The following is a 24,351-nucleotide window of genomic DNA, read 5'->3' as shown; positions in this document are numbered from 1 at the left end:
AGTTCACCAGCGCCTCTGCGCCACGCGGAGCGCCTGCGTGGTCGGCGTGGTTCCGGAGGATTTTCGTGTCCGGACAACACCCCCGACGCCGACACCGGATTCATTGCGACACGGGGCCCTTAGCTCTATTGCGTTAAAAGAATGAAATAAACGACTCAGGTAACCCTACCAGAACGACCGTTAACACAGGAAGCTCAATGAGGCGGCCTGGTTACAGTGGCTACGGATATGCCACAGTTAACCAGGCGCACACGACTTTTGCAAAAAGTGCGAGCACGTGGGCTCCTCCCGAGCGGTGGCTGCGCCAAGGCAGCTCATCGATTCGGGAGAGCCAAAAACACACAACTACTCTTTGCAACAATAACCTTACCCTTTCTGTCGTAAATGGGAGAACGCCCGTTGCGTGGCATCGGCCATGTGGCTTGCTAGATATACGAGACCACGGGGGTGTTTACGCAAGTCCCAGTGAAAATAAAAATTGCTATGCGACTAGACTGCCGAATACACTAAAGGACAGAATACAAGAAAACAATCACTGCTTGCCATGTATGCTTCCGCCACAAACCTAAATGAAGGCTTGCATTTTCCATTTTCTTTCTGCATTTCTACAAAAACTTTTGCACTGTTTTATTTCCGATGATTTGCAATATTTTATTTGGCGTGCAGGGAACAGTAACCCTACTTTAGCATGGTTACGTTGTTGTGAAATATTTGGTAATCTTCTAAATTCGAAAATACCGAATAGCTTCTCTTCGAATATTCGGCCACCCGTACTAATCATACGTCCCACATCACGGTTGGCCGACATATGCACTTACGAGCAAATATAGAGTATATATATAGAAACTTTATTTGGCTGGAAAATATTTTAAGTATAGCGATGGTCGGAGCCCCTCAGTCCAGGGCCCCACTGGCCTCTGCCGCCTGCCTGACCTGGCTAATTAAGGACTTTTGTCCTGCCAAGTCGGAACGGGCGAGCTGTGCCTCCCACTGCTCCATTGAGATATTATTAGTGGGCCTATGAGGGTGCTTACTACACTCCCAGGTCACATGTATTAGTGTAGGTATGCCACCGCACCAAGGGCACGTGGCCCTATAGCGGGTGGGATACATGGCATTTAGCAGTTTTAGATGGGGGAATACCCCGGTCTGTATTTTGCGCCAATCGGCGGCCTCTTCCCCGCTAAGTTGTGGGTGAGGCGGCGGGTATTTTCTGCGGACTCCGCGCTGATGAGCAAAGATGTCTTTTACATTTAAATTGATAGGATTTTGTGAGGGATAGTGTGAGGGGTTGGGGTTCTAAGAGGACGCCATCGCTCGGTTAGTAGACGCTCGAGCTAAAGCGTTAGCCTGTTCGTTCCCCTGTACCCCCGCATGTCCCGGGCACCAGAGTAGGCGATGGCGGTGGTTGAACAATTTGGGGATTATCGCGAGGCTAGCCGCAGTCACGTGCCCCTTAAGAAACATGCAACATGTCTCCCGGGAGTCAGTGACCACGACCGAGTCCCTTTCCGAACGCTCCGCGTGAGCGAGCCCGATCGCCACTGCTAACATTTCGGCCGAGGTGGGGGAGCCCGCCGTGGTCGACGCGGTAATTTGCTGCTGGCTGATCGCGTTCACGACTGCCAGGGCGTACCTCCTTTGGTAGCGCTGCCCGGTAGCCTCTGCATACGCAGCTGCGTCCGTGTAGTACGTATTGTACCTAGCGTTATTGGAGTACATCGATTGAATATGTTGTGCGCGTGCTTTGCGCCTTTCCTTGCTGTACTCGGGATGCATATTCTTGGGAATTGGAGCTACTGTAATTTTGGATCTCACCGAAGGAGGGATGGGTACGGCCTCTTCGGTGAGATAAATCGGGTGTGCTGGGATATTAAGTCGTGCCAATATTGCCCCACCAGTTTTTGTGAAGCTGAGGCGCTCCCTCTGTCGCATCAGAGTGGCCTGCCTCAGTTCGTCGAAAGTATTGTGTACTCCCAAAGCTAACATGCGCTCCGTGGAGGTAGATTTAGGCAGGCCCAGAGCCGCCTTGAAAGCTGTTCGAATTATCGTGTTGGCCTGCCTCTCCTCTTCCCTGTTCAGGATTTGGTAGGGCAAGCCATATGTGATTCGACTAATCACTAAGGCCTGTACGAGCCTTAGGGTATCGATTTCTCGCATTCCCGCCTTTCTATACGTCACTCGACGTATCATTTGGGCTATGTTGTGGGTTGCGGATTTGATGGTTTTGAGCGTCTGTGCTGCTCTCCCGTCGCTCTGAAGCCACAAACCCAGGACTCGCATCGTAGGTACCTCTCGGACCATTTGGCCCTCAACCACAATGTTAATCGACCCTCTGGATTTGTAGCCTTTCGCGTGTATCCGGATGACCTCGGATTTTTCGGGCGCGCACTTCAGCCCGCTCGTTCGGGAAAATTTCTCCACCGCTAATACCGCGGTTTGGAGCGTGTATTCTTTATCCCCTAGGCAACCTCTGCTCGCCCACAGCGTGATATCGTCAGCGTAAAGCGTGTAACCTAGGTCGGGTATCCGATCGAGATCGCGCGCGAGGCGACACATCGCCATGTTGAAGAGCAGAGGAGATATTATCGCTCCTTGAGGGGTTCCATTGCTCGGCATTTTAAATATCTGCGATGTGATTTGGCCAATACTGATGCTGGCCTCGCGGTTGGAAAGAAATGCCCTTATGCAATTGTAGGTGCGCTCACCACAACCCGAGCGTTCGAGTTCCTCGAGTATTGCGCCGTAAGAGACATTGTCGAAGGCTCCTTTGAGGTCTAGTGCTAGGACTAGTCTCTCGTCACCGTACGGCATATTGGTTAGAATCTCGTCCCTTAGTAGGAGGAACGCGTCTTGACACGATAAACCTGTGCGAAATCCTATCATGGAGTCTGGGAACCAGCTCCGCTCTTCCAGGTATCGCTGTAGTCTGCTGTGGATCACCCTCTCATAGAGCTTACCGAGGCAGGACGTGAGCGATACCGGCCGGAGGGTATCGATCGAGGGATTCTTTTTCGGTTTGGGGATCATGATTATTTTAGCCAATTTCCATTCTTGGGGCAAATCTCCCTTGGCCCAGTAATCGCTATTGAAAGTCTTTGTTATTTTCGCTAGGGCCACCGAATCCATGTTTCGAATCATTGAATTTGTGATTGTGTCTGGGCCCGGTGCCGAGTTTTGTAGCGTTAGCTACACTGGCCTAGCCAAGCCCGTTTCACGCGGCACATCAAGAGCCGTGCTGTGCATGCGCAAGGATCAGTGATGTCACACGGCTTGCGCACCGGAGCCACCGGAGCCGGCACCTCTCGCGCACTCCGCCGCCGCCGCGCGCGACTCACCGCCGCCGGTCTGCGCATTCCAGAGGAGTGACGTCGTAGCCGTGGTAGACGCACTGGCGCCGGCGCGCGCTCGCTGTGCAGTCGCCGTCTGACACTGCGCTGGAGCCGCTGCGCTTCTGACTGGCGTTAGCCAGTGTGGTATAGCCATGGAGAAGGAGAGCGCAAATGCTGCTCAACAGCGCAGAAGAACGGAGAAGCTTGACTCATCGGATCCCGAAATCAGCTGAACCTTTGCTAACGCTACGTATATCCTGGCATAGCCGAGCTAAGCCACTGCAACTTTTTAACTGCGGCTTGCGCCGCTTCGTACACTTCCGCGTATGTTATTTCTTCGTCTAATTTAGGGTTGGCCTCTCCCGCGTATGGTCTCGCCGTGTAGGGTGATCCCGCCGCGGGTGAGGGTCCTATGTATTTGTTCTGAAGGACGTCGACTAGTTCTTGATCTGTACCCTCGAAATTGTCTGCTATAATTTGGAGCTTCTTGTTATTCTCAGTACGTGTGCTCATTGGGTCTAGCATATTCCGGAGTATTCGCCACGTACTGGTCGTTCCCAGTGTCCCAGATAGGTTTCCGCAGAAGGTCGCCCACTCGTTTTTAGCTAGCTCGTTGGCGTGGCCTTGGGCTTGCTCTGCCAATAGAGCGATGCGTTGACTTAGGTGTTTGTTTAGGCGCTGTCTTTTCCACCTCTTCACGAGTTTCCGCCTCTCTTCCCATAAGCTGACTAGGTGAGAGTCTATCACCGGCGCCTCCGCTGTGCGCTCTATGGCTTTGGTGGTGTCCCCGTGCACTTGTTGAAGGAATTTAGTCCATTCCCGCATGTTGGTCGGGGCGGTATCTGAATCCTCCTGTGCCCTCTGGAGTTTTCTATAACGAGGCCAATCGGTTAGCTTGGTGGTTCCTATTGTTCTCCGTATGTTGGGTGTGGAGAGCGCTATTCTGATTTTGTCATGATCGCTTCCCAGGTTTTCGTCGAGGGAAACCCATTGTACGTCTCTGACATTAATTGTATATGCACGGTCGGGCGCCGTGTCTCTGCTGACGCTGTTACCCGTGCGCGTCGGTTTGCCAATTTGATTGATTGCCCGTAAGCACAAGGCTGTGGCGGTACGCTCGAGTAGGAACCTTTGGGCGACGTTTTCGCGTATCCCCATAGTATATGGGTTATCCCTGGTGCCCGTTAAATCTTTTGTTGCCGAGAGAATTTGTGGTAGATCGTCCCCTTTGCTATAGCGTAAGAACTCTTTTGTGAATACGTGCCTAGGTTACTGGTTTGTCTAACATTCAGTATTTGTTTAACACAGTAATGTACTTGCACAAAGCCGACAACCTTGTGCCGCAGTCAGGTGATGCCGGCTCTCGGCCGTTATTTATTTATTTATTTATTTATTTACTTATTTATTTATTTATTTATTCATCTATTTATTTCATTACCTCCAATGCCCGAAGGCGTCACAGAAGGGAGTGGAAAAAAGAATACGTAATTGTTGTGATTGTTGGCGGCTAGTATACACAATAGTAATTGTCGACAGCGGATTTAAATGCAGAAACACTTGGAATGGTGACGACATCGGTGGTCAGGTGGTTCCATTCCTTCGATGTCTTTGGCAAGAGTGAATCTGAATCGGAAAATGAGTTAGTATGGCAAAAAGGGATTTCAACTTTATGACGCTGATTAGTACAAGACAAATAAAGTTCATTGTTCAGGTGAGGATTATGAAAAATCTTATGAAATAAGGGTAAACGGAACACTTTTCTACCCAGAGAAAGGTTCGGAAGTTTCAAAATTTGTTTTATCGACGGTACACTTGAAAAGCGGGAATAATTTGACAGAATGAAACGCGCACTACGGTTTTCTACTGATTCTAATTGGTTATTAAGAAATTCTTTTCTGGGATCCCACAAAGCGAATGCATATTCAAGCTTAGACCTTACAGGCGGTTTGTATAATGTTAATTTAGGAGAAGGTGGTGCTCTTGAAAAGTTGTGGCGTAAGAAACCTAACGTGCGATTAGCATTGTTAACGACGTAGTTAACATGCGTTTGCCAAGAAAGGTTAGCAGTCAGGTGAACACCTAAATACTTATACGTGGTAACCTCGTCTAGTACAGAGCCATCAATGTGATAAAGATGAGTGTTACAAGTAGAAGCTTTTCGGGAGATTCTCGTTACTTTGCACTTTTTAACGTTCAAATGCATTTGGCATGCGTTGCACCAGTTAGTTATAGCGTCGAGGTCAGATTGAAGTGCTGCAAGATCAGTGTCAGATGATATTGCCACCAGGTCTCGAGCTGCGGCGAGCGCGAGCCAGTATTCAGGCAAGGAGAGAAGAAGAAGAGGTTTTTCGTGTTTGGGGTCAGCCATCTTCCACTCTTGGCCGATCCCCGTGAGTGGGTATGCGCCAACGATAAGGTCATCATTATAATCATCTTCCTGGCTAGTACTCGTCTCTGCCGGTGCAGTACTTCTTGCTCTGAAGGCCTTCTGTTGCACGTGACAAACTGGTGGAGGTGCTGGGTAGTCCCAGCAAATGTCCTACACGCCTCCTGGTAGCCCTGTGCCTACAGTGACAACACCTGTTCACCGGGCCAGCCGAAGAGTCCGAGGATTGCCCCCTGAGCTTGGAGTTCTTCCCGAGACTACGTCAGCTATGCACCAAAGCGGTATGGAAGGCACTACTACTGCTGCTCATTATACGCTACAGAAAGTGCCAAAGTCTTCCATGGTTCCATCCTTGCGGATGTCGAAGACTGGTTGGCTCAGTTCGAACGCGTGGCTGATTTCAATGGGTGGACCGATGCGAACAAGCTGAAGAATGTATACTTTAGCCTGGAGGATGGCGCTCGCACCTGGTACGAGAACCACGAACCCTTCTCGTCGTGGAGCGACTTTTGTCGTCATCTGCGGGCAAGTTACGCCAATGCTGATCGCTGTGAACGCGCCGAGCGGGCCATTCAGTCGCGCATCCAAATGCCCAACGAAAGTGTGATGAAGTACGTTGAGGACATCACGCGCCTCTTTCGTCGAGCTGACCCTGACATGGCAGAAGATAGGAAGCTCCGCCACTTAATGCGAGGGGTTAAGGAGCAGCTTTTCGCTGTGCCTTGTTCCGAGTCCCCCGACGACTGTGGCCGAGTTCTTAACGGAAGCCACGACAATGGAAAAAGTGCTTCAGCAGCTGTCAGCAGTGTACGACCAGCAAATCAGCGTCGCGTCATCGATGGATCAGATCGGAGCTGCCGGAGGTAGCATCAACATCGACTCCCTCTGCGACCTCACCCGATCACTGGTACGCGACAAGCTGCAAAGAATACACTGCCCGCCTCAATCTACTGCGGGATCCATATCCAGCCTCATCAGGAACGAGGTGCTGCATGCTCTGCAAGTCCCGCTTGCCAGGGAGGTCACACCACCTGTGCCGACGGAGCTTCGGCGCGCATCATACGCGGAAGCTGCGAGCCGGTATATTCCTGCTTCTCCACGCTTCGTGCGCCCCACGCCTCACGATACACTTCCATCAGTGCAACCGATCCAGCATTTGGAGAACCGCCAACCACTTCAAAGAAAATCGGACGTCTGGCGCACACCGGACAGGCGACCGCTGTGCTATCACTGTGGCGAAGCCGGACATGTATACCGTGAATGCCCGTATCGCCACCTTGGACTTCAGGGTTTTGCCGTCGACTCTCCAAAGCCAGGATTCGGCGAAAGACCAAGAGCCATTGAGGAATACCTGTCTCAACAGCGCATGCCACTGCCCTTGCGACGGCAGTCGCGGTCACCGTCGCCGATACGATTTTTCCAAAATTCCCGGTGCTCCCCAGTGGCGGCGCAGGGGCGTTCGCCAAGCCCTAGACGGGAAAACTAAGACAGCGACCTTCGGGGGCGAGGCCGCTGATAATCGACGTGAGCAAGGCCTCTCAGCGACGCGACCAGGTACCGGCAGTGATTCGACGACAACAACTGAACTCGGAAGCCGACTATCTTTGGATATACCTGTGCTGCTCGACGGTCACCATGAAGTCAGTGCGTTATTGGACACAGGGGCTGATTACTCGATCGTGAGCCGAAAACTAGCGACACACCTGAAGAAAGTAGTTACGCCTTGGTACGGAACACAAATTCGTACTGCCGACGGACATGTAGTCACCCCACTTGGTATATGCACACTCCGAGTTGTCATTCGTGGACGTACGTTTCTCTCCAGTTGCCTTGTACTTCGCGAATGTTCCCGAGACATCATCCTGGGAATCGACTTTCTACGGGAATATGGCGCTATTATCGACCTGCGGGAGCGCACCGTGACCTTCTCGACAGAAAGAGCAGCAGACAAAACCGACGACAGCCATCCAGCACTTTTCGCGTTTATGCCGACAACGTCGCGTTACCCCCCCCCCCCCCCCCCCCCCCTCGTTCGAGTCTCCTCGTTGATGTCGTGTGTGACAAGTTACGTGATGGTGAGGCAGTCGCTGAAGGCAACATGTCGCTCTTGCTCACACTAGGTCTCTGCGTCGCTCGCAGCCTCGTCACGCTTCGTGACGGACGTTCTACGCTGCTTGTGGCGAATTTTAGTAATGAGCACCGTCACCTTTTTCGTCGCACTGCCATCGCTCTCGCCAACCCCATAACAGAGACTGCTGAATGTTTTACGTCTGCATCACTGGACAATGCCCTCCAATCGACACCGGGGGCTGCGACGGCATCACTAGGCAAAGTAGACATTAATTCGACTCTACCGGAGGAACAACAAATAGCTCTGCATGAATTGCTGCTTCAATTCCAAGAATGTTTCGCCTCGTCCTCTAAGGTGCGTCAGGCGCCCATCACGAAACACCGAATCATTACGTATACCGACGTCTCGCCCATAGAACAACAGCCTTACCGAGTTTCGGCCAAAGAACGGGACGCGATACATACGCAAGTCGAAGAGATGCTTCAGGACGATGTTATACAGCCTTCCAAAAGTCCCTGGTCATCGCCGGTCGTCCTCGTGAAGAAGGACGGAACGCTATGTTTCTGAGTTGACTACAGGCGGCTAAACAGCGTGACTAAAAAAAGACGTCTATCCACTGCCCCGCATCGATGATTCACTCGACAGACTGCGACGCGCCAAGTATTTTTCATCTATAGACTTGAAAAGCGGATACTGGCAGATTGAAGTTGATGAACGAGATCGCGAGAAAACGGCCTTTGTTACACCGGATGGCCTGTATGAATTGAAAGTGCTCCCTTTCGGCTTGTGTTCTGCACCTGCGACATTCCAGAGAATGATGGACACTGTTCTCACTGGTTTGAAGTGGCATACTTGCCTCGTTTATCTTGATGACGTCGTCGTATTTTCGGCGACCTTTGAGGAACACCTGAATCGTCTGAAGACTGTGCTGGACGCCCTCCACGCCGCTAACCTCACACTGAAGCCAGAGAAATGCCACTTCGGTTATAAAGAACTTACGTTTCTTGGCCATGTTGTGAGCGCGGATGGCGTTCAGCCTGACCCTGACAAGACCACCGCCGTAGCCTCGTTTCCTGTTCCCCGTGACAAGAAAGCAGTCCGTCGCTTTCTGGGGCTCTGCGCATATTATCGCCGCTTCATCGCCAATTTTTCTAGGATTGCCGAACCTCTGACTCGCCTCACACGAGAAGATGTACCATTTGTCTGGAATGAAGAGCAGCACGCGGCTTTCACGGAGCTGCGGGAGCGTTTGCAGACACCACCAGTTCTTGCTCACTTTGACGAGGACGCTGATACTGAAGTCCATACCGACGCCAGCAATGTGGGTCTTGGCGCCATCCTGGTCCAACACCAATAGGGCACAGAGCGCGTGATAGCTTACGCCAGCCGTACTCTTTCACGCGCAGAAGCAAACTATTCCACCTCAGAAAAAGAGTGCCTTGCAGTGGTATGGGCGACCATGAAGTTTCGGCCTTACCTCTACGGTCGCCCCTTCAAAGTAGTGACCGACCACCATTCATTGTGCTGGTTGACCAATATGCGAGACCCCTCTGGGCGACTCGCATGATGGAGCCTTCGTCTGCAAGAATTCGATCTGACCATGGTATACAGATCAGGCCGTAAGCACGAAGATGTGGATTTGTTGTCGCGTGCACCCACCGATGTTTGTGATCCGACCGCTAAGGATGACAGTGGATTCCTTGGGGCCCTCACCGCAACGGACTTGATTGCACGACAGCTCAAGGATGCCGAAATCCGCGCAATCATCGAAAACCTCGAAGGACGCAACTCTCCCATACCTCGACGCCTTTCTCGCAGTCTCTCGTCCTTCTGCCTTCGAAGAGGTGTCCTGTATAAGAAAAACTCGAACAGCAACGGCAAACCCTACCTTCTCTTCATACCTGCTGACATGCGCGACGACATTCTTCTTGCCTGCCATGACGAGCCCACATCTGGTCACATATAGGCTCCTCCCGAACTCTCGCCAGAGTTCAACAGGCGTACTACTGGCCCAAATTTCTACATATGTAAAGCGCTACGTCAAGAGTTGTCGGGAATGTCAACGCCGCAAATCCCCGCCACTGAAGCCCGCGGGGCTGCTGCAACCGATCGCACCACCCAGGGCACCATTCGATCAAATAGGAATGGGTTTACTCGGGCCTTTTCCATTATCATCAGCCGGGAACAAGTGGATCGTAGTCGCCACAGACTAATTAACCAGACACGCCGAGACAAGGGCTCTACAACGCACTACGGCTGCCGATGTTGTCCAGTTCTTTATAGACCAGATCGTTCTTCGACATGGAGCCCCGTCTTACGTGATCACTGACAGAGGCACAGCTTTCACGGCCCAGCTGATTGACGACGTATTCAAGCTAAGCTACACGAGACATCGCAAGACCACTGCACATCATCCGCAGACCAACGGGTTGACGGAACGATTGAACAAAACCATCGCCGACATGTTATCCATGTACGCCGATGTACAACACAAGACGTGGGATCAGGTTCTACCGTACGTAACATTTGCGTACAACTCTGCCATCCAGGAGACAACGCGATTCACGCCGTTTCGTCTTGTCTATGGACGTAAGGTTCACACCATGCTGGATGCGATGCTTCCACACGATTACGACGCGCTGCTCACCCCTGACGCTGAGCAATTTACGCAGTACGCCGAAGAAGATCGCCAATTGGCACGCCTACACATCACGCAGCAGCAGAGTGTAGGTGCACGCCGCTACAATCTTCGGCATCGCCAAGTGGAATACCACCCGGGCGATCAAGTTTGAGTGTGGACGCCGGTGCGCCGCCAGGGGTTGACAGAGAAACTGCTTAGTCGCTACTTTGGACCCTACAAAGTGCTGCGTCGCGTTAGTGACGTGAACTACGAGGTTCTCCCGGATAGTGCCATATCACCCCCGCGTCGAAGGCACCACTCGGCGATTGTGCACGTTGTACGACTCAAACCTTATTTCGCGCGATAGTGCGACAGCGTCTCAACTTTATGACGTACTTTATTTTTCTCTCCCTCACCCCCCACTTGTGCATACTTTATGTTCGTTCCCTCTTTTTTTCTTTCCCTCTACCTACGTCGACTAGCGCTAGCATCGGGACGATGCCCGTTTTTTTTTCACAGGGGGAAAATGCCACCAGGTCTCGAGCTACGGCGAGCGCGAGCCAGTATTCAGGCAAGGAGAGAAGAAGAAGAGGTTTTCGTTTTTGGGGTCAGCCATCTTCCTGGCTAGTACTCGTCTCTGCCGGTGCAGTACTTCTTGCTCTGAAGGCCTTCTGTTGCACGTGACAATATTATGCGATAAATTACGCAGACGTCAGTGTATAGCCTGATGGATGATTGAACTACATTCAGCCAGGTCGTTACTGGAGCCTAAAAATAAAAGCGGGCCGAGGACAGAACGCTGCGGCAAACCGGAAGTAACTGGACAGGAAGAGGAATCGAAATTGTTAGCTGTCACAAATTGCGTTCTATTAGGAAGAAAATTTTCAATCCAGGCAAAAATGCTAGGATCGATGTTTAATTTGCTTAACTTAAAACGAAGTAGAGCATGAGAGACAAGGTCAAACGCTCTCTGAAAATGCAAGAAATTCTGAGAGATTGGACACGGACAGGCCGGTCGCCTGCCCCACCGCGTGTTGTATGTTCGGTGATTCTTCTTCGGCGTCCCATCACTAAAGTTTGACATGTCGCCCTACTGCTGCGTGATCTTGTACACCCTTGCAATTTTTTAACAATATCACGCGAGCGTCGACAGGATGGCGTGTCAGCAGCCTTGTAGCGGCGAGGGACGGTGGGATTGGCAACTTTATGTGCGGTCATGCAAGACGAATTCTAGTTCTAGTGTATTCTGCTGATCTGTTCGCTTCAGGAGTGCCCCTCACCGCTACAAGGCCACTGGCACGACGTGCGGTCGATGCTCGCGTGATATTGTAAGAAAATTGCAAGGGTGTACAAGCACTGGGCCTGTGTACAGTTTCGGTGGCAAGTTACAGTCGCGTGCAATATGAGCTACACTGCGGTTCCCGTGGTTGAAGGCGCCTCGAATCTATATGGCGGCGCCGACATACGAAAAATTGGTTTCATGAATACCAGTACTCGGGAGGGTGTTCGGATCTCCAATTTTTGTAAACACGACTTAAAGCGCATACAAAGAGACAGCAAGGGTGACGAAAGACAAGCGCTGACTCCCAAGTGAAATTTTATTTAGAATAACATGCATATATAGGCAAGATACCACGACAAAGGTGCCTCCACCAAAACACGAAGTCAACATGAGCAAGCACTCAAAATTGAAAGTAACCCTAACCGCCCTCTTACGCCCTACTGACCGAGTCACCTTCAGCGATCGCTGCTGCTTCAGTGATAAGTCTAGTGCTTTCATTAAGATGCCTAGCTAAGATGGACCCTCTGGACAGCCCTTAGTTGGTCTTGAAGTAATGGGCTTTGGGTTCTTTTTTACCATTGTGTTCATTCTTCCAGGAGGTTGGAAGAGTTGGCTAATAAATTTTTCTTGGAACCAATGGTACACCAAGCAACCTAAATAAATCAAAGAAGGATTAATAAATGGTACTAATAAAGTTTAAAAATTGTAAATGATCTGTAACATGAAACAGAACAATTCCTTTGATCCTAAGGAATAGAAAAAAATAGCGTTCTCAGCACGCGTCCAAAACAACAATAGCAGACTTACAAAGAAAGCCTGATTCACCTTTTCAAAAGGAGGGAGGAGGAATGAACTTTTATTGTGGAACCATCACTTTAAGATGGCCGGTCCTAAGCCTCCCATGAGGGGACGTCGAGGGCTTGCCTCGCCGCCGGCTCACGGGCGTGCTGGGTCGCCCAGGTTTGGTCGTCGAGGGCGGAGCTCCGCAGAGCCTCACGCAACCTAGACGAGAGGGTCGTGGTGTTAATTTGTGTGTACTGTGCTGGGCTCTCCCACAGCGTATGCGCAAGCGTAGCCGGGTGAGTGCCACAGCACCGGCAGTGGGGGTACTGTAAACTTCAGGGAATATAAGGTGGAGGCGGGTGGGTGAAGGGTACGTATTTGTTTGTAGCAGACGCAGGGTGGTAGCCTGCGCTTGGCTGAACTTGGGTGAGGTGGGGGGAAGGTTCGGCGACTAAGGTAAAATGCCTTTACGAGATCCTTATAAGTAGTCAGAGTGTCCCTGGTGTCCAACTCGTCTCCAGTGTCTCCGGCGCGGTTGACTAGGCCTCGCGCATTGGAGTGGGTAACCTCGTTGAGGTTGGGGAGGTGTGGTGGACAGGGCCCGCGTGGGCCGGGATCCATGTTAGGGAGATCATGCTTTCTTTAGAGTGTGGTGCCTGGCCGAGGATACGAAGTACTTGAGAAGAATACGGCCTTTGCTGAAGTTAGTGACGGCTGAGCGAGAGTCACACGCGATGGTGTGACAGGCGGGATCTAGAGTGCCCAGGGCGATGGCCACGTCTTCAGCCGTTTCGGCAGTGGGGGTAGTGACGCTGGAGGCGTGGTGTAGGACTCCATTGCGTGTGGCGACGGCCACAAATCGTGTGCCATGGGAATATTGGGCTGCATCAACAAATGTAATGCCAGGTACATGAGCAAGGGCTTTTATGATAGCTCCGGCCCGAGCTTGGAGCCGGGCCCTGTTATATTCAGGGTGCATATTTCTAGGGATAGGTTCTGTGTGGATCCAGCTACGGATGTCAGTCGGGGTCGATTCTTTGGGGCCCTGTTGCTGGTGGTAAGTGAAGCCGAGCGTAGATAGAATAAAGCGTCCCGTTTCAGTAAGGGTGAGCCGTTCAAGCTGAGAGCGTTGTTGTGCTTCAATGAGTTCGGCAAGGGTGTTGTGAACTCCTAGTTGGTTGAAGAGTTCAGTACTGGTGTAATGCGGGAGGCCAAGTGCTCGCTTGTAGACCCCTCGTATGAGGATGTCGATCTTGTTTTGCTCAGCACCGTACCAGTTGAGATACGCAGCAACGTAGGTAATGTGGCATATGACAAAGGACTGCACTGAGGCGGAGAAGGCTTTCTTCTTTGAGTCCCCCTCGTCGGTTGGAGATGCGTTTAAGAAGGCGTAGGGTGTTTTGAGATTGGGCGCAGATCTTGTTGAGAGCCAAGGCATTGGAGCCGTTGGTAGAGATGGTGAGACCGAGGACCTGGATACTAGGGACGTGTGGTATAGGACTGCCATCTTGAAGGCGTAGGGTGATAGAGTCACAGGGTCGCTGCTCAGATTGGTGTTTGGGAGGGCGTCCCCGCTGAATGGGCTTGTAGAGAAGAAGCTCCGATTTAGCCGGCGAACAGCGCAGTCCGGTTCTTTGGAGATAGGCTTCAACAAAGGAATGAGGCTTATAATCATCAATTCTATCAGCTCAAGCTATCCAGCCAACCAACTTGCTCTAGAACGAAGAAGAGGAAGAGACTTGTTTCATCTCGCCGCCACAATGGTGTATAGTCGAAGAGACGTGTGTCGCGCATTATTTGATTATTTAACTGAAACAAAACGATTACCTTGCTAATTATTGTATCTTTATTCTATACATCAGATCTGTATTCATTTCACTTAAATTGGTTTCTCCAAATTGTTTGCTAATATTAACTCTCCCTGATTGTAACCTCTTTTAACATTCACTTTTCAGTTAGTCTGACTGCTGGCTCACATAGTAATCTAGTTATTACAACATCCGCTTGTTTCTTCTTTTAAATGCGAAGAATTTTTTGCACGAACATTTGCGCTTTGACAGTATCTATCTATCTATCTATCTATCTATCTATCTATCTATCTATCTAACCACCTACGTCATTGCGCTCTCATGCTCGTTTCGTTAACTTGGTATGTGCCAAAAGCATAGCATGACAAGAATGTATGACGAACATAAATGATAGGTAATGACATGCATGTCACGAACTATCATTGGTAGGTAGAAAAGTTACAAAAATTGGCATAGTATGACAAGAGTGTATAACGAACATAAATGATAGGTCACGAAATGAATGTCATGACATGCGTGTTATGTAGGTCATGAAACAGCCGCCTAAAGTGACAATGACCCAGCGAAAAACGATGAACACTCAAAAACCGCTGAAATTGGTTGGACGTGGGTACTAAGTGAAGGAAATACTAGAGGATGATGATGGAAGTCATAGTCATGAGCATGACTGATTAAAATGACAATGACTCGGCGAAAAAAGATTAACACGTAAAAACCACTGAAATGGGTTCGGACGTGGGTACTAAGTGAAGGAAACACTAAAGGATAGTGGTAGAAATCATAGTCATGACCATGAGTCAACAAAAATGACAAATACTAAGCAAAAAAAAAAGATTAACACTCAAAGACCAATCGAATGGCTTTGGATGTGGTATTAAGAGAAGGAAAAGGCTAAAGGTTGATGGTCGAAGTCATATATAGTGATGAACATGACTAAGGCTTGCCTTAAGGTCTCTTGGGCATAGCTAAAGGCCCTCCTGAGGACTCATGACATGAATGTCATGACATGCGTGTCATTTAGGTCATAAAACAGCCGCCTACGCCTTGGTGCTCTCATAGTCCTTTCGTTAACTTGGTAGGCTGTCCGCACACTGCTTCGCATAACATAGATTCCTACAGGGCATGGGATCTGCCGACTGTTTTCTTTTACTTTGCGTTTTTCGTTTTCGTATAAGAATTTTCTTTAGCTACCCACTGCCGCCCGATTCTTGGCCTATCCCCCCTAGTGGGTGTAAGCCATGACAGAGGTTCATCATCATCGTCATCAACAGTCTCGTGGGCTGCAGCTGAGTTGGTTTCGTTCGACGCTCCAACCTCGTTTTGCTTTGGTCTTTCTCTGTGCGGGATTGGTAAAGTATCTGGTAGGTTTTCGTTAATTTTGGTTACTACATTCAGTTCTTTCCCATTTAAGCTTGAATCAGGTTTATTTGCAGCGATACATCTGAGGCCGCATTGATATCCAGGAACTCTCCTTGACAGGGGCGTTCCGCCTGGACAGCCTCCCTCAAACATGATGAGTTACCGTTGGAAATCTTTCTCCGCAGCGGCGTGATCAGCACTCCTGTCGCGCTTGTGCTCTGGGGTAATGGCTCTATCAGACTGAATAACACCAAAGCAATTGAAGAGCAACTACGTGCTGTGACTCCTCACTACCAGAGTATCACCGATGTCCGGCAGTTCGGTCGCGGTGGCATAGTCTGTAGGTGGCCAGACCAGGCTTGGATAGTGGATCTGCTAAAGTGCTCATCATTTGCCTCTGCCCCGGTGAGTTCGTTTATACCGACACATCTTGCATGCACCAAGGGACTCGTGCGCGGAGTTGACTCTCAAATAACCCCATCCGAAATCCCGGAGAAGCTCTCCATGGAGGGAGTTGTAGCAGTTTACCGCTGTAATCGCATTGTGGAAATTATTAGGGCCCCCACTGAGTCGGTCATTGCGACATTTTGTGGTACATGGTGCCCATAAGAAATCAAAGCATGACATCTTGTCTTCAGGGTTGAACATCTTGCTTCACATTCCCTACAATGCTGTTCTCGCTAGAGATTCGGTCATAGTGCGGGTGGGTGCAAATCTGGATTGCGCTGTTGCACAGTTGGAGAATGCCACTCTAATACCGACTGCATTGCCCGAGTTGACAAGTGTCGCCTCTTTGAAGGTGCACACACAGCGGAATATGCAAATTGTCCCATTCGTGTGAAAGAAACGCAGGTGCTCGAAGATATTGACAAGAGGAGGTGCTCTAGGAGAGACGCTATGACAACTGTCAATGAGAGGCCATACGGGTACGCTGGAGTTATCGCACGCCAATCTTCTTTCACTGATGCGACTTTTGCGCAGACAGTTGAAGCCGCAGTTGAAAAGGCAATGGCAAAAGCGATAGATCGATTAGTCGCCAGCGTCTCAGAATGCTTATGCCAGCTTATCAGTACTCGGATGGCATGGCTAACCTGGTAAATTTAACTAAATCTCATCCTCTTGGAACTTCTAAGCTACCAACTCCTGAAGAAGTATTATCGACAAAGGGAATTTCCTCAGAATAAGAACAAGAAGTCTCCGCTTAATAAATTCCTCAAAAAGGGAATTCTGGATACGGTTGTTGCTAGTGCAATGCTATCTCCATCATAGGAACTTTAAAAAAGTATTGCAGTCGAACTATCGTTCAATTTTTGCAGCTTCCACAGGTTTGTCATCTCTCACTGCTCAAAAAATCCAGATATCATTATTTTAAAAAGAAAGTTGGCTAGCGCCAGAGAAAAATGTTCATCTTAGAAATCATCGTTCTTTTCGTTTAGATCGGTCTACAAGAGGTGGTGGATTAATTACTTTAGTATCAACCAGAATTTGCCACAAAGCAACGATAGCACTGAAATTTCTGTTCCTTGAATTCGAAATTCTAGCAATAGCCTGAAGTCTACCATTATGTCGTTCATTTTAACGCGATAGCGTTAAGGGCCCCGTGTCGCAGAAAATCCGGTCTCTGCGTTGGTGTCGGCGTGGATGTCAGTGTCCGTGGCAGAGAAAATCATCCCGAACCACCCCGACCGCGCAGGCCTTCCGCGTGGTGCAAGGTGTTAGTGAACAAAAATTGAATTTCTCACAGTGAAATCCGTCGGAAAAATTATAAAGTACAACTTGGCCACAACCTACAGACATGGTGGCATTGGAATGCTATTTTAATGTACTAGAAAACATAATTCTGTGACGAGGAAACTAAAACACAAACCCCTTTTGCAAGCATTGCTACCATACCAACAGCGGCGCGCTCGGGTATGCTACTTGCGAAAATCTTATCCAGATGGCGCTCGCATCCTCGGCAGGTCAAATTGGGACTTGACCTGCCTAATGCGTTCTGGACACGCGCGTGCGTCGGGGCAATAGCAAACAATTAATAAAATAAAAAAAACTGTCAGCCCTTACACTGGGGTGGAGATGGAACACCAGCGAAGCTGTACTATTGTGGGAATTATGTATTTACAATTATGTCTATTAAGATGTGATGGTGTAATTGCTTATTTGAACTATTAAAGCATGAGAAATACATATAATCCAGTGGTTTTCATTTATTTAGTGACCACAGGGACCATGGCCTTATGGTCCCTGTGGTCACTAAATAAATTATGGTCCCTGTGGTCACTAAATAAATGAAAACCACTGGATTATATGTATTTCTCATGCTTTAATAGTTCAAATAAGCAATTACACCATCACATCTTAATAGACATAATTGTAAATACATAATTCCCACAATAGTACAGCTTCGCATCCCATGTGACTGCGTCACAGTACAACTTCGCCTCCCCTTTCTCCCTCCCGTCCTCCACGGCCTTTCGCGGGACGGAAGTGGCGTTTGCTCTCCTCTCCGCTGTGCGTTCGCTCCTCGTGAAAGCGCGTCCCTCGCGCGCTTTCACTCGCACATACAGGCCAATGAGAGTTATTTTTGTAGCGTTAGCTACACTGGCCTAGCCAAGCCCGTTTCGCGCGGCACATCAAGAGCCGTGCTGCGCATGTGCAAGGATCAGTGATGTCACACGGCTTGCGCACCGGAGCCACCGGAGCCGGCACCTCTCGCGCACTCCGCCGCCGCCGCGCGCGACTCACCGCCGCCGGTCTGCGCATTCCAGAGGAGTGACGTCGTAGCCGTGGTAGACGCATTGGCGCCGGCGCTCGCTCGCTGTGCAGTCGCCGTCTGACACTGCGCTGGAGCCGCTGCGCTTCTGAGTGGCGTTTGCCAGTGTGGTATAGCCATGGAGAAGGAGAGCGCAAATTCTGCTCAACAGCGCAGAAGAACGAAGAAGCTTGACTCATAAGAATAATCTTATCTTAAGAATAATCTTAAGAATAAGCTAAGAATACTCAGCTGAACCTTTGCTAACGCTACGTATATCCTGGCATAGCCGAGCTAAGCCACTGCAACTTTTTTTCAGCACGCGGAGACGATTAGCCCTTAACAGCTTCGCTGTAAATGTGTCCTAGGGCCTTCACATTTTAATACAAGACGGCTTATATTGCCCCTGGAAAAACGTCTTCCCATACAATGCATTTCTGTTTAAAAGTGAAGCCGACTTTAAGGGGATCGGTGTAAGCGTGCTCTGTGTAAGCTGGCTTTACCACGTTGTGTGTTGCAGTGAAGCGTACTCAAAGAAAAAATGTTATGCGAATGGGTCCCGATAACGCTATCGCGTTACTCTCTTAAAGGCGAAACTTAAGCGTCCTCCAATTTTTTCATCGCGAATGTATTCTTCTTAAGGAGTGGCGGGTGGTTTTGGCGGGTGACTTCAACTCCTATCATTTGGCATGGGGTTTAAAAACATATCCAGGCGGTACTCGACTGTGACATTGGTCACATGACAATAATCTCATGTAAAAATTCAGGACATCCTGCTTTAGTTAGAGGTCTAGCTGCTCCAATTCTAGATTTGTCATTCTCAGATTCAGGTCCTTGCGTATCCTTTTGGGCGACTGTTGACTATGCCACAAGTAGTGACCTCATACCGGTGATTTTTGCGATTATGTGCCCGGTAACGTCTCAGGCGCGAGCAACGCTACTCTACAGGATTACACTACAGGTGCTACAAGTGCAACTCTACTGGATTATTTATTCAAATCACAAACAAGTGTGGTCAAAGCGACTGATACCACGCAGAACGAGGAAAAATGTGGTATAGGTATATTCAGCCCTATTCTTGATTTACCCTGCGGCTTCTTGGCTTTGTACCAATCTTTCTTGCAGAATTTTTTGCGATAGTACTGGCCCTTCATAAATTAAGCCCATCAATAGATTTTGTAGTCATCGCAACTGATTCTTTGTCCTTGTGTACTTCACTCACAGACCTAATGGATCTCATGTTATGCGGGTGTTTAAATCATTAGTTCCTCGACACTTATTTAATATCCATTTAGTCTGCGTACCTGGGCATACAGGTCTAGTTCTAAATGAAACGACGGATTCATTTTCGAAGACGTCGATAGTTGACCCAGTCATTCAAATCCTCGATACATCAGTTTTTATCATAGCTCCAAGATTTCGGAGGCGAATGATGCTGCGAGAATTCTCTGTACCATCTATAACAAATTCCTCAGATTTTAAACAGTTATTGTACTCTTGGAAAAGTAATCTATGTCAATCGAGAGAAATTGAAGTAACTATTTGGACTCTTCGCTGTTGCATACCTTCCTTAAAATTTTATTTCCACAGGACTGGTCTGGCCCCACCCCAGTGATCTGGCATATGTGAAGGGAAGATGACACCATAGAATTTTTTCTAAAGTTTCACGTCGACTGTTTATTAGCTTAAGAAAACGAACCCTAGAATCACGACTCCGCCTTCTTGGAGCAGACTGCTCAAAAGGTACTATCTTGGGGTGCCTCTACACTTGGGCATAGCGACAGGAAGGTTAGCGCTGCCGTCCAAGATTTCCTTTGAGGCTCAATCAGATTTAAACTGCATTGTAAACTGTATTGTAACTGTATATTGTATTATTTCATTTTATATGATTACGGTACAATTTTGCATTTTCAGAAAATCATGCAGGCTCTCCAATCTATGTTTAAATTCTAACTTACCCACTATAAAATTTTGACCTTTACACATTTTGCACTTTAGTTCTACCTACCCGGTTCATGGCCAGTGCCTGAGAGCGGGTACGTGCCAGTATTTCATAACAATATATATATATACATATATATATATATATATATATATATATATATATATATATATATATATATATAGGGTGTTTCAGCGAACACTTTCAAAATTTATTTCAGGTTACCTGTGGCAGATAGACCAATTCTAGGTTATGAGTTGGTCTACTCGAAGAGGCGGACATTACTTGCACAAAACATTGAAATGCACAATCGTCTAACCAGCAAAAATTCACTAATTAAGTTTGTAACTAATTATCTGATGGCCAACATTGCAATTTACAAATTGTAGTCGTGGAGTTCGCAAGGCGATCGGATCCACTTGGAAATAATTCTCAGGATCACATCAGTTCCAAGATAATAATTCCCGAACTTTGCGGAGAAATGCATTGGCGTTCCAGTTAATTTAGCCTTTCAATGCCTAAAGCGACGTTTTGTTAAGAAACTAACTGCAACGCCAATTCATTTCTCCGCAAAGTTAGAGAATTAATATCTAGAATCTGGTGTCATCCCGAGAATTCGTTCCAAGTGTATCCGCCTTGCGAACTCCAATGCTACTATTTGTAAATTGCAATATGGGCCGTCAGGTAATTAGTTAAAATTTTAATTATTGCATTTTTGTTAATTATTCGATTATGAATTTAAATTTCTTGTGCAAGTAATGTCCGCCCCTTCGAGTAGACCAGCTCATGAACCAGAATTGTGCTATCTGCCACAGGCAACCTTAAAGAATTTTTCATAGTGTTCGCTGAAACACCCTGTATAATATATGCAAGGCAATAGCGTAGGTTCTTCCATTCATCTCTGCAAACCCCATTCATCTCTGCATTCATCTCTGCGTACAGGATGATCCTAACGCCACTACCCTAACATATTACATCTTGGGTAAATTTTGGGGTAACGACATAAAACTGGGCCGCGAATAAGCTAACCGAAAAGCTAGGTCGTCCAAATTAACAGCTAGCACTGATTTAAAAAAAATTGCTGTTCTGCCGGCAGCCTGCAGAACTGCCCCCAAAAGCTTCTGCGTGGGTTCCAACAGCAATGGCAAAGAGTAACAACGTATGATTGTTTAGTGTACTTTGACAGCGTCTCCACAACACCAAAGAAGCGATGGTGAAACTAATGCTCGAACCTGGATTGGTCCGTGGGTTGGGGGCTTGTGAAGGCTTCAGCCCATTGACCGTCCATGTACCAGTTTGATGACCTCGCTACTCATTGGGTGCTCTGGAGATCCTGAGCCGCCTGATTTATTTTAAATGCAGGCGCCCTCCTGAGGCCTCCTTTTACCGGTATTATTTTCGCATTCTAAATGATACAACCAAATCACACTAAGGACAGAACAGGTCGATTCAACCTCGAGGCGCTACGCACAAGCTGAGTGGTTTGTACCTACCCATGTCCTGCCCGACTTCCGGCAGAATGTTCCCTTCTATGAAAAAAAGGGAGGAGGGGGGAAGAAAGCTTTGGAGGATAGTGTGCATCGACCCTTCGGCCCTTGCATGGCGACCATTACCTGTTTCCGGCTCCTGCAATCGCCTCCGGCATTTGCAATACATAAAAGCGTCACCTTCCAGGTTGGCTTCCATTACTCCGAGGGACGCGCTGTGGAGGTACATTAATGATGCCAGACGGCGGTACGGTTTATCTTCCGGGGCAACAAATTCAGGTACAAATTTTCTGCCGCACTGAATGCACTCAAATTTTACTAGCTTATTGTGGGATGTGTACCTTCTATCATCCATTGCTTACTTCACGCTCGAACATTTCGTGTCATGGCCTCCTTTGCGCTCAGGAAACATATGGCACAAATCTATGCACAAACAATTTAAAAAACATCACCAGCCCTTCCCGTGTCGACAAAACGGGGGTAAGCGAAGCTTGTCGTTTCTGTACGTTACCAAGTACTTTCACGCAGTTACGGAGCGTGCACCACCGTTATTGGGTTCCTGGAGCGCAAGACGATGCTGTCGCAGGCATTCCACTTCATTTGCCCTAAACCCAGGGTCGGCGGCTCTTCCCTGACGTTTGGCCTGAACATCGCGCTCCCGCAACTCGGGGTCCGTGGCTCTTTTAGCGTGACGTTTCGCCTGGGCTTCGGAAGCCCTCAAGCTAGAATCGGCACGTCGACGACGAGCCCTTTCCCGAGCGAGTTCGAGGCCGGCGCCGTTGCTCAAACGCAGCCCGCTCCTTGGCGGAACGCACCACACCATCCGGTCGCCGAAACTGATCTGAGGCGAGGGAAGCCCGGCGGAGCGCGCCCCAACCCCCTTTTCTTCCCTTTCCCTCCCCGTGATACAGCAAACAACCCTTATTGGTCGCGCGCGTCAGGTGAGACCAGCGCTGGAACAGCTTTCCCCGCACATGCTCTACTCTGGGAGCAGCTGGGTTTTAGCGTGACACCACAAACACCGCCGACACTTGTGAGGCAATACAAGCTTCGCTTGAATAATAATGGACAGCCCTCAGAAACTCGCCTTGCGGCCAAGCCGTCACTAGTATTATTTTAGGACAAGCTTGATGATGTCTTTTACGATGAAGTATTAGCGAAACCATCATTATTTTCTTTAACTCCCTCAGAAATTTGGCCATTATGGATGCCTTTCTTACTGTTTTAGCTTTTATTAGTTATTACAGTTAGCACGAGTTAAGTCGGAGGCTTGGTTTGAGCGGTGAATGAAGTTTTATGCGTAAGTCTCAAATGACCCATTCAGCGAAATGCAGCTCCACTGACGTGAAACCTGGGGAGGTGCGAAGCATGCAGTGATGCACTGCTAATGGGCTCATACTGCCTTAAGCAATGGCTCATAAACCCCGTAAACGCGGCCTCCCCATTACGACGACAGAAGAGACGTGAAATTCTACGCTGGAATGATGAGCGGCAACGCAGCCAGCTGTGGAAGACAACGACGACGACGAACGCGGGAGCAGTGGCACGAGCGCGTGCCGAGCGCGAGCCGCCTGCTTTACCGTGACGACGACGACAGGAGACGCCGACAGCCCGAGCAAATAAGGGTCTTTGCACCTAAAAACGCAGTGACAGAAAGGCGGAGTGACAAGTCCAGGAAACGCCCTGTCACTTCGTCGTTTTCATCGCTACACCGCGCATGCTCGTTTTTCTCAAATGGCTCCGGGACAATACTGTTCCTTCCTAGGAGAAAAGAGCTCAAAACGCCATACTCCTACTTCCCTTACGAGAGTATCACGACATCGGCTAAGGCAGCCTTCCAGCTTAGCCACTCTGTATTGACTCAAAGCTTAAGTGCTCTTATCCTGCTCCTAGCACGTACGCACCGAAAAAAATCTTCCCTTCCGCCTGTGACAAAATGTCTGGGGTACTAGAAGTTTTCAGATGACCGCTGCTGCATCGAAGTTTTAAAGTATGTGGTTTTGTGTTGTTAGGAACGTAGAACACACTCTTCCCCGACTCTCCTTTTTAATTGGTTGCTCGGCTGGGCAGTGCCATATCGTGACATCGTCAGCGGTAGCGGAGCCTTATTGAAAAGTTCTTTCTGTGGTAAACAGTGTCCGGATCACCGAGCCTGGATCGCCTACATCACTGCCTACGAGCATGCGCCATTCAGCGGATACAGGTCTATTGAACGAACACTCGCGTGACGTTACGGGCGCTGCAACGATAGCACGGTGGCTGTCCATCATAAGGAAGCAAAAGAACTGCTCAACAGTGAGATTGCTACGGATATGCGCGGGTGTGCCGCTTGCGACCCGCCGACCCCCCCCCCCCCCCCCCCTCCCCTCTACAAAAGCCTGCACCAATTCGCGACGCACCTTAAAACGGTCGTTGACGCCCCTGGTGGCTGACCACTGCAAGATGTCTGTGTGTATTCCAGCGCTCACTGAAACACGTATTCTTGGAGCCTTCTAGATGCCAAGTTTGTATGAGGCATATTGTACAAAAAAA

The sequence above is a fragment of the Dermacentor silvarum genome, chromosome 4 (assembly GCF_013339745.2).
Source record: "Dermacentor silvarum isolate Dsil-2018 chromosome 4, BIME_Dsil_1.4, whole genome shotgun sequence".
Taxonomy (NCBI): Eukaryota; Metazoa; Arthropoda; class Arachnida; order Ixodida; family Ixodidae; genus Dermacentor; species Dermacentor silvarum.
The sequence above is the reverse complement of the archived record's forward strand: the minus strand, read 5'-3'. Positions refer to the sequence as shown.